The sequence below is a fragment of the Triticum dicoccoides genome, chromosome 3A (genome assembly GCF_002162155.2).
Source record: "Triticum dicoccoides isolate Atlit2015 ecotype Zavitan chromosome 3A, WEW_v2.0, whole genome shotgun sequence".
In the NCBI taxonomy this organism is placed as follows: domain Eukaryota; kingdom Viridiplantae; phylum Streptophyta; class Magnoliopsida; order Poales; family Poaceae; genus Triticum; species Triticum dicoccoides.
The window spans coordinates 246267975-246277949 of NC_041384.1; the positions used below are offsets into that span (position 1 = coordinate 246267975).

A 9975-nucleotide genomic window follows, 5' to 3' on the forward strand; every position below is an offset into this window, starting at 1 on the left:
TTATCATTACCAAAACTGCCGGATTATAAAATAGACGATGCCGGATTATGTAATTGTTGTTGATGCCGGGTTGATCTTATGATGATGCCGGGTCATAACTGAGAATTTTGAAGATTTCTCTCCCTCGTATCCATATTACCTGTAGTCCCCAAGTCTTGAGTAGAGCAAAGTGATGACTTAAGGCTTGCTTCAATATAAATATTACGACTTTGAAGAAACCCATGTTGTTCATCTCAATCACTAGTCAGAACTGAGTATTCCACATATGTAGCCCCCAAGTGCTGGGTTGTCATGCTTGCACCAACCTGGGACTTGTAATTGCCTTATGCTCATAAAACTTCAACTAGTGTAGCTCCCAAGGGCCGGGTCATTATGCAATAATGAGTAGGGACTTTATAAATATGATCATGTAGATATGAACAACAACATGTAGCCCCCAAGGGCCGGCTCAGTAAGATAATATTGAGCTGGGACTTTATATATACTTCTTGGAAAAGAACATCATCTAATGTAACCCCCATCATGGGGCTTGAACCCACGTCAACAAGGTTAAGAGCTTTGCGCTTTACCAACTGAGTAGTGGAACCTTCAATATAATGGATTAAGACTTGTGTACCTTGAATTGTTGATAGGAGCAATTGGTAGCCCCCAAGGGCCGGCTCATTACAATGTGATGAGTCAGGTCTTCAATAAGTTAAGCAAAAAAATGACTTTTGCATTAGCCCCCAAGTGCCATGGTGCATGCTGGCAGTGACATGGGACTTGCATATTCGATGCAATCTCAATTTGAATAATGTAGCCCCCAAGTGCCGGGTCGTAAGCCTGCAGCGACTCGGGACTATTCCTTTCATTGTAGAATAAACCATATCCATTGATAAAATAATAGCCATTGCGCTGAAGCGACTTTGAAAACCTCAATAATATTAGTTACTGATAACCATAAAAAAAATCCAGCCATGTTGGCTATTAAAGATTTGAATAACCCGGTTTGAAAACCTCAATCATTCAATACCATAATGAAAATCCAGCCAAGTTTGGCTATTTAAAGATTCAAATACCTTATATGTTGACAAGTAAATCCGGAGTTTTAAATACCCGGCGGCTCTTGGCCGATGGCAATTAATACGCCTCCATTGTAGGCCAGAATTTTTGTAACCTGGCGGCTTATAGCCTTTGAGAAAATAAAGAATTGATAACCCTTTTGAGACACCAATTTCAATCTTTGATGATGGGCTTGAACTTAATCATTTATGTAAGTCATAGCTCTGTAAATCATCCAGAGTTTAAACAACATATGCCCTGGCAACTTAACGTCAAAAGCCAGGGCGGGTAATCACCCAAATGTAGTCTTATCCTGCATACAAGTAGGTCACAAGATCCCTTGGCGGTTTACCGCGGGGCGGGTCATAATATCTCACATATAACCACTGTGATATTGAATTTGTACTGATGGTTTACATGACATGTGCAGCAAGGGTGATAACCCAATCCTTAGAAGCCAATGCTTCTACATAGATGATGATTGTCATAAGTTGGCGACTTATCATCGAAAATTAAACCGAGGTTAAATAGAAACCACTCATATACACTTTAGATATGATCAAAAAAGCTTCAAGTAAAATCCAAAAGAATATTTGCAAAAAGAAACTTAAAAAAAATTGAGGCTTTTGATTTGAATACAATCAGAAAACCGTTCCAAAGGGGTTAAGCTGAGATTCGAATACGATCATATAGCCCCCAGTGGCTTTGGCGTTGCCTATCAAGAGGGTACCGACAGCTATGTTCTCTTTGGTTCGAATACGACCTATGTTTGAACAAGAAGCCCCCAAATGACCTTGAGAGTTGTTTAACGATGCTGATTCAAATACGATCCATGTCGGACCCAAAAAAGGGTTAAGATATGATTCGAATACGATCAAGAAGCCCCCTAGTGAGTTTGGCGTTGTGCCGATCAATAGTGTACCGACAGCTATGTTCTCTTTGGTTCGAATACGACCTATGTTTGAACAAGAAGCCCCCAAGTGACCATATAAGTTTTGGCATTGCGCCGATCAAGAGGGTATTGATAGCTATACTCGATGAGCAGGAAGCCCTCAAGTGACCATAATAAGATAAGCCGTAAAGCGGGATACCCATGTTTGAACCGTGCATCATGGCAGCGATCCCTTTTTAGCACCTTTTAATCTTTCTGAGAACTCGAACTTGCGAGAGATTAATTCTTTTTTAGCTGGAACTTTGAACCGGATTTGAGAGCTTAAAAGCTTTGTAAGAGACAAATTTACCTTGAGCCGGATGTTTGAACCGGATTTGAGAGCTTCAAAACTTTGCGGGAGAGAGATGTCTCTTGAACCGGATCTTGAACCGACAATTTTCTGACGGCCTTTAAATTCATATGGCAGTGTCGTCCAGAACCGGGTTATCATTCCTTCCAATGACCCGGAGTTCCCAAGTTATGTCATTGTAGCCCCCGAGTCTTAAGACTACTCGAGGAGTTGGCTTGAAATTCTCCACAGTTGACCGTGATATAGACCGGTTTGAGTCTTGCGTGGGAGAACTTGCTAGCCAGAGTAATTGCTCTTTTAAAGAAAGCAATATGTAATATAAAAATATATTGGATGGATTTCACCTGATACGTCAAGCCAGTAATTATCCACCGCGTAGTTGATGATCACCTTGGTGAAGCTGAAATCAATCACGGTCAAGTCGGTCGTGGGAGCAGACAGATGAGTCGGCCGCGATGTTGTAAGCCGGTGCGGACGGAGAGTCGGCAGCGGCGTTGTAAGCCGGTGCAGACGAGAGATGCAGGTAAGCTGGCCATGGGCACGGACAATGAGTCAGTCGCATGTGTTGATGTAACGAGGGTGGCAACTTGCGCAGGACAAGCGCTAGTGCAAAAAATAATACATGCCCACGCCTCTTTTGCAACACCTTTTTGTAACGAATAATGGTCGTGCGAAAAGACATCATAGATCAAGTAATTGCTCTTTGATAAAAACAATATGTCTTAAAAAAATAAACTTAGATGGATATCACCTGATTTATTTGGATGACGGATGATCTGTTCAAAACGACAAAAACGACTCAGGCAAACCGGCGACTCAATATGGTCACGGCAGCTCAACACGACAGAAATGGCTCAACGCGGCCCCGACGGCTCAACACGGCAAAGGCGGCTCAATGCGGTCCCGGCGGCTGATTGCACGGCAGGCGCAGCCCAAGCAAGGCAACGGCGATTTAATAAGTCAACAGTGCAGGGGCGGCTCACCCACAGTGAAAGTGAAGTGGCAACAGAACCTTGGAGGCGAGGCCACGTGGTGCTCGCTCGGAGGCGAGGCTCCTGTCCTGGTCACTAATTAGGACCGGTGGTGCTTGCATATTTTTTTTAATACATCGTCCATGTTGTAGAAAATGTTGATTTAGTCAAACGATGCATCCATTGCTTGATATTGGTCCTGCTATGTTGAACCGGGGCATGTACACACAGCGCCGCAGACATATAGTCAGTCTATTCATCGCCAACCATGCATCCACGCCAGCTCCGTGTATACCTCATCCATTTGTGCTCTTTCCTGCTCTGAAAAACGATTACAGCGGGAGCGCGCGAGGCCGGACAAGTTGATGATGGACGGTAGAGACGACACAGGGCAGAAACAGCTCCGAGCCGGCTCAAGGCGCGAGGTAAGGCAGCGCTTAGCGCAGCGCGGGGCAGTACCCGCTTGTCGCGCTGGTAGTCCCATGGCGTTGAAGTTGCAGAGGTGGATGACAGCGATTTGAAGCGGCCGGGCACACCAACGGGGGCGGAGCCGTATCGCAGCGATGCGCGAAGGCACAGGCGGTTTGGAGGTGAGCGGGATGGCCTGCTTGAGTTTGGGCGGAGCAGCGCGTGAGGGGTGACGGCAGCGGGGCCGCGGCCAAGCGGCAGTCGGATGCGCGCCTAGTCATGGCGGCTCGGCGATGAAGACGGAGGCAGACACCAAATCTGTGATCTCCTCCAGCCCCGTCGTTTTTTTAATCAATTGATGACGTAACCCGCAGCACCTAATTACACTACCCATATAAATTTTGTCTTGTACTCTTAGTGGTTGTTTGGATACCAATAATAAAACCTGAGATTTAAGAAAACAAGTTTTAGGAGTGTTTTTTGGAAAACCTGTTTTAAGGGAGAATTTTCGTTACCGGGAGTTTCTGGAATAACTCGTTTGGGTGAGAAAACGTTAAAACAAGTTTTGGTAAAAGCGTGTTTGGATTAGTTAGTACTCTGTAGACGCCGCTTACTTTCCCCTGTGTCTCTCTGAACTCAAGTCGCCTCCGCTTCTTCCCCAAATCGCCGCCGCAGCTTACCGTCTCTGTTCCTCGAGGAGCTCGACCTAGCCCAAGCTCCCCACGCCATCAACGGCTCCGGTGACCGCCGCCACGGCGACAAAGCCATACGGTTGCGCGGCTGTCGCTTCCCGTTCCACTCTCCTCACACCGTCAACGGCCACGGCTCCGGCGACCGACGCCACCACGGCGATGCCGTATGGTTCCGCGGCGTGCAGTGCAGACGTGGGGCATTCCATCTGTTCTTCACGGCGGAGGCCTACCGGCGGGGAAGAAGGGCACGCTATCGCGGTGGACGACTCGCGACTGTGGTTGGTGGCGGAGGACAAAATCCGCCTCCATCTTCTAGACCCTTCACTACCGAGGCATCCAGGGAGTCCAGAGCGTGCTCGACGCAGTCCGAACTACTTCCAGTGGATGAGTGTGAGCTGCCCTCTTCGTGGCATGCTGGATCTGGGACTATGGTGACAGACTCTTCATTCAGATAATGTGAGGTGAGCTTCTCTCTAGCTCAGTAATTTTATATTCTCAAGGTCCATACCGAACTTGCTGTATGATGTGTGAATGGACAAGAAAATGATTTTAGCATTGAAACATTGAATGTAAAGCTTGTGAACCTAAAAATGAATGAAAAATCCGTCGATAGTTATCCAATGTACCTATAAATAAAAATGATAACAACTATTTTAGTGCTTAATTAATCATCTTCATCTTCTTCTTCCTGAGTGGCATGCTGTTGGAGATTACTCCACAACTGTCGAGCGATGCTTGCACGTACTCTTTCACCGGCAACTCGATCATCTTCTTGTAAGTTTGCTTGCCCTCGAACTTCTTGGTCACCGGTGTCAACATCTCCTTGTGTTCCCTCTTGTTCATAAAGCTCAAACAACTCATCATTCCTATCAACCTTCCTTATGAAGTTATGGATGATGCAACAAGCCATAACAATTTGGACCTGTTTTTTGTAAGGATAAGGGATTCCTCCATTCCTTGTTAATATTGGAAATCGAGCTTTTAGAACGCCAAAAGTATGTTCTACAACATTCCGTAGTTGTGCGTGACGATGATTGAACAAATCTTTCTCAATACTATATCGACGTTTAGTTCCACGAAAAGAACCAATGTGATAGCGATCTCCATGATAGGGGGCAATAAATCTTGGAGTATTTGCATAGCCCGAGTCCACGAGATAAAACTTACCTGCATGTAAAGTTTGATATCACTCTCAAATTTCCTATTATATCATTACATGTTTGATACAATGAGACAAACTTTACTTGCATGTAAATTCATGTATTTTTTATTTTTACCTTCTAGGACAACAAACCCACCATCAGTAACAGCCCACCTTAATACGGCTTGATCCGATGCGGAACCTTCCCATCCAGCAGCCACATATGAAAATGTCATGTCAAATGACACTACTGCCATTACATTTTGAGAGGGATAACCATGCCTATTTCTGTAAGGAGTTTGTTTATCAAGCTTGATTTTTGCATTAATATGTGTCCCATCAATTGCTCCCATACAGTTCTGTTGAGGAAAATTCAGAATTAGAATTGGAGATTTCAACTTTGCTGCAAGTAATATCCGAAAGGAACATGTTCTTGAGATAGAATATATACCTTGAAGTATGGGTAAAACCTTGAGTCGCCCAATATTTCGTTGGGAACTTCATTGGGCGGATCTATTATGTAAACATCATGTAAGCCATTAATGGCTTTTAATACTCTCTTGAAATGCCGACTTATTGTTTCTCCTGAATGTTGAAATCTATCCTGGATAACACGGTTCCTAACATTGTGACCAATTGTATGTAGAAATATGACTAGTTGTTCATTGACGTCCATCCGTTTTGTATCCGTAAGTAAATTCCTCTCGCACAATGCATCTCGCAATAAGTAGAAGGTGTGCTTATCAACACGAAGTTGTTCATAAAATCTAACTGGATGTCCTTCCAACCACTCTCTAGTCTTTTGCGCACCAGTTAATTTAGAGGTATTACGTGGTGTTTTGAATAGCCTTCCGAACAGCACATGTTGCAAAAGTGACATTGCAGAAAGGTCATTAATAATCATTTGCTCAGAATCAGAATAGTCTCCATCTGCCATATCTTCCATGGTTTCCCTGCAAAATTTCATGTAGCAACTTCGGTTAACTGTCGGAATTTCTACAATGCTATTGTTCTAGAGCTGATAAATTTTTAGTTAAATGGTAGGACAAGAATCATTGAATGAGTGATAGGAGAACATTGAATGATTTCGGTGACAAATTTTACTCGCTAGGTTGATGATAAAACATGGAGATATGTACTGACGCAAAGAGCAACATTGCATCATTGCTGTTTAAACCAATGAACCAAAAGGAAAGGTATGCCATCAACTTCCCTCACTTATATCTTAAGCTTATGTATTTGTAGAACACACACACACACAAATATAAATCCAAGTTCTGAAGAGGGATTTATATATGAGACCATATATAGCTAGTAGCACGAACCAAATAAATATATAAATTTGCATATTGATTGTTTGAACACAAAATTACAGAAGGAATTTATGGAAATTGCAAATACAACCTAATCAGAAAACTAAACAGTACGCTACAACAGGTAAAAAACTACGCATTTTCAACCCAGAGAGACCGAGTCTCTTCATCCATCTCAATGAAAATAGCCCTTTTATCAACATGTTCAAATGCTTGTGCAGCTTTCAATTTTTTGTTTGGTTCAACATCAGGCATGCTATTTAATATCTGCATACATGCTTTCACTGAGTAAGCTTCTGTTTGCTGTGCTGCATTTTTCTTTGATTCAGCAATGATCAGTGATGCATCTGCCAGGCGATCAATTGCATTAATAGCATCATTAGCTGTTCGCTTTTGCCCTTTTGAAGTGTTTTGCGACCCACTTGCATTGCCCTTCTTCTTTTTCTCGACCTTAGTGGTGTTAGGCTTCTTAGGACAAGCAACAGGGGAATCATTTGTTCCATCAGATTCAACTTCTACTATCTCATTTAGATCAATTTCAATTTGTTCTTTGCTGGTTCCACCTTTCCCTTTGCTAGATATAGCACCAACTCCTGATGCGGTAGAGCTAGCACAAATGTGCTGAAGGTCTATCCAACTAGGCCACACTTTGTCTCGGTATTCTTGAATATTCTTGTCCTTCTGCAGTTTGTTAGTTTATTGTAAGTCCATTTTTCAACTGTATGAAATAGCAATATTTGAAAATTAATGTGTTTCAACTTACCGATATGAGATCCGCCCAACTTTCTTTTGAAGCTTTGATCATTTTATCATCGTCATCCCAACCAAACCCTATGTGCTTTAGAAGTCTGTCCATGCTAGCATAACAACTCCTGTAGTACTTATAACGATTTTTTATTTGTTGCAACTCAAGTTTGTCTACCTTTGACTCATTGAACTGTTCTAGGATTTCACGCCATGCTTTCTTTGTGTATCATGTTCCTTCCTTACCTCCATTTTGAGTTTGATCTTTTAATATGTAGGGCAATATTTTGTCCTCTGAAGATTTCCATGTGTGGGCGCTTTATGGGCTGCTTTTCGGTCTTTTCCTTCTTAATATTTTTGATTTGGTCATCCATATTTTCCTACATGTAAACAAAACAATATAAACTACTACTAGTTAAATCACTTAGGCAGAAAAAAAGGATTTTTTCTTACCTTTTGGCCCTACTTATCTGTACTAGTACTATTTACTGCCAATGGTCTTCCATTATGATGGAAGTAATTATGATCTACTAAAATCAGTAGAGTTGTGCTATACACACGACAAAATATGGACTATGTTTAAAATCCGGTCACACATGCGCGGATACATCGAGCACCGGCCGCTGGATTTCGATGCCGTGCATGCATCGGGCAGCAGGATCGTGCATGAAGCAATTTCTAAATCAGTATCAAGGGTATCGCATCTATGAAAGAATTGTCAACTTTGTACTGAAATTACATGACTACGACTCAGGCTGAACTACGACTAGTGCATAGAGAAGGTTTGTCTATTCATCACTCGAGTAAAGACATGTTGGCAGAACTTTGCAATTTAAGTTCCATACTTGCACTTGTTTCCTCAGAACATGAACAATTTTGCTATAAGTTTGAGTATGTTCATCAGTTTCTGATTATGAATCTTACCTGTAGGCTCATGAAGATTGATTTCTTGCTGCAAACAAGTCGATGAAGGTAGCTCTTGTTGTCCCAGCAGGGTCAGCGGCGTCTGATTGGAGATCTCAGCCTAGCGTCGATGGCCAGAAGATCGATGATCACAGCCGTTATCGGCGACCAGCCATGGAAGAAGCACGTACCCAGATCCTGTTTATTGATGTTTGTTATGCCGGCATCCCTATATATATATAGAAGCTTGGAAAAAAGGGCGCGTGCTAGTTGCGCGGGAAGGCACAGTTGGTGCCAACAAGTTTGTTGAGGAAGACGTGGAGGGAAAAAAATGTCTGTTTTATGTAACCAGGTTTCTATAAAAACGAGTATTAGTCGTTTTTCACTAGACGCACTTTCCTGGCTTTGTGGAAACCGAATTCTGCTTATCCACAATTCTGTTGGGCCACCCAAACGTGGTTTTAGTTTGTTACACGGTTAGATCAGATTACGGGAAACCAGCTCTGATAAAACAGCGTATCCAAACAAGGCCTAGCCTTTGAGCAATCCGGATACGCTGCTCTAGTCTGTTTGGTCAACTTGCCTTCTCGTAACATTGAAAAGCCTTCGTCTTTTTTCCAGTTGTTGCTACTGTGGAACTCCTCAGGACAGGCAGCACCCCCGGCGTCAATTTCATCCACATCAACTTGCGATTTAACAAGTCGCTTAGGGCTGCCATCATAAAAAAGAAACTCTCGTCCCCGACTCAGCGGATATCCACAGCACGCGTTGGGGCCGCATATCCACTGTACGGAGAACAAAAAACTGAACTAATAGACTACTTTCACATGGAACCGGTACTAGTTGTCAAATCAGCTTTGAGTCCAGCGGCTCAACAATACTGATGGCAGCTGGCCGGTTCAGGGCCGCGGTTGACACAGACGCCGGCTCAACGCGGCAGCTTGTCGTGAGGCTGACTCGGACTCGGTGAGTTACGACGTTGAACACCCAATCCTTCTCCAGGTCATGGCTGATTTTGACTAATCCATGTCCGAGACCTTTTCCAAATCACAGTGGAAAAACACCCGATTTGACTTCTCTTCATCCTTTCTAGTTTAGAATCGAAACAGCAGCAAAATAGGCATATGTGAGGATAGCTGCTTGATCAGATATGTCTTTTTCAGAAATCAGTCGGTCCGGCGTCGCAAATTTCATCAAATAAATTGCATGACAGCAGCACCGAACCGATCGTAACCCTAATATTTTCTGACTTTAAATCTCACGGTTTACAAAATCAAGACCGATGAACATGAAGCTGGCGCAGATCCTTTCCAATCGGCTTTTCTTCATCTGGAATTTATCAACTTCTCGATCCCTGTGAAAGATCCCTCCAAGAACTCAACACTACCGTGCGCGAGCCCCACGGTGGGCGCCAACTGTCGTGAAATTGTCAGGCAGATGTCCTAGTGTGAGGACTTAGTCGTGAGGCCAACGCATCTTTGTAGTAGCTTGAGAGGGGTTGAGCGGAATCAAGAGACGCAA

The 9975-nt window shown here is 43.4% G+C and overlaps 2 long non-coding RNA genes across 3 annotated transcripts; one reads left to right on the top strand and one right to left on the bottom strand.

Moving 5' to 3' along the window:
- The first annotated feature begins 3926 nt into the window (after positions 1 to 3926).
- Positions 3927 to 8951, top strand: LOC119268009. 2 transcript variants are annotated; one of them, XR_005132784.1, is made up of 3 exons: positions 3927 to 4814; positions 6606 to 6690; positions 8482 to 8951. It is a non-coding gene; the product is annotated as an uncharacterized LOC119268009 (long non-coding RNA). The 2 variants fall into 2 exon arrangements; XR_005132785.1 differs by lacking the exon at positions 6606 to 6690 and having other exon boundaries at positions 3935 to 4814.
- Positions 5407 to 6098, bottom strand: LOC119268010. The gene is made up of 3 exons (XR_005132786.1): positions 5946 to 6098; positions 5631 to 5853; positions 5407 to 5520 (listed from the first exon to the last, which is right to left on the bottom strand). It is a non-coding gene; the product is annotated as an uncharacterized LOC119268010 (long non-coding RNA).
- Positions 8952 to 9975: the final 1024 nt, after the last annotated feature.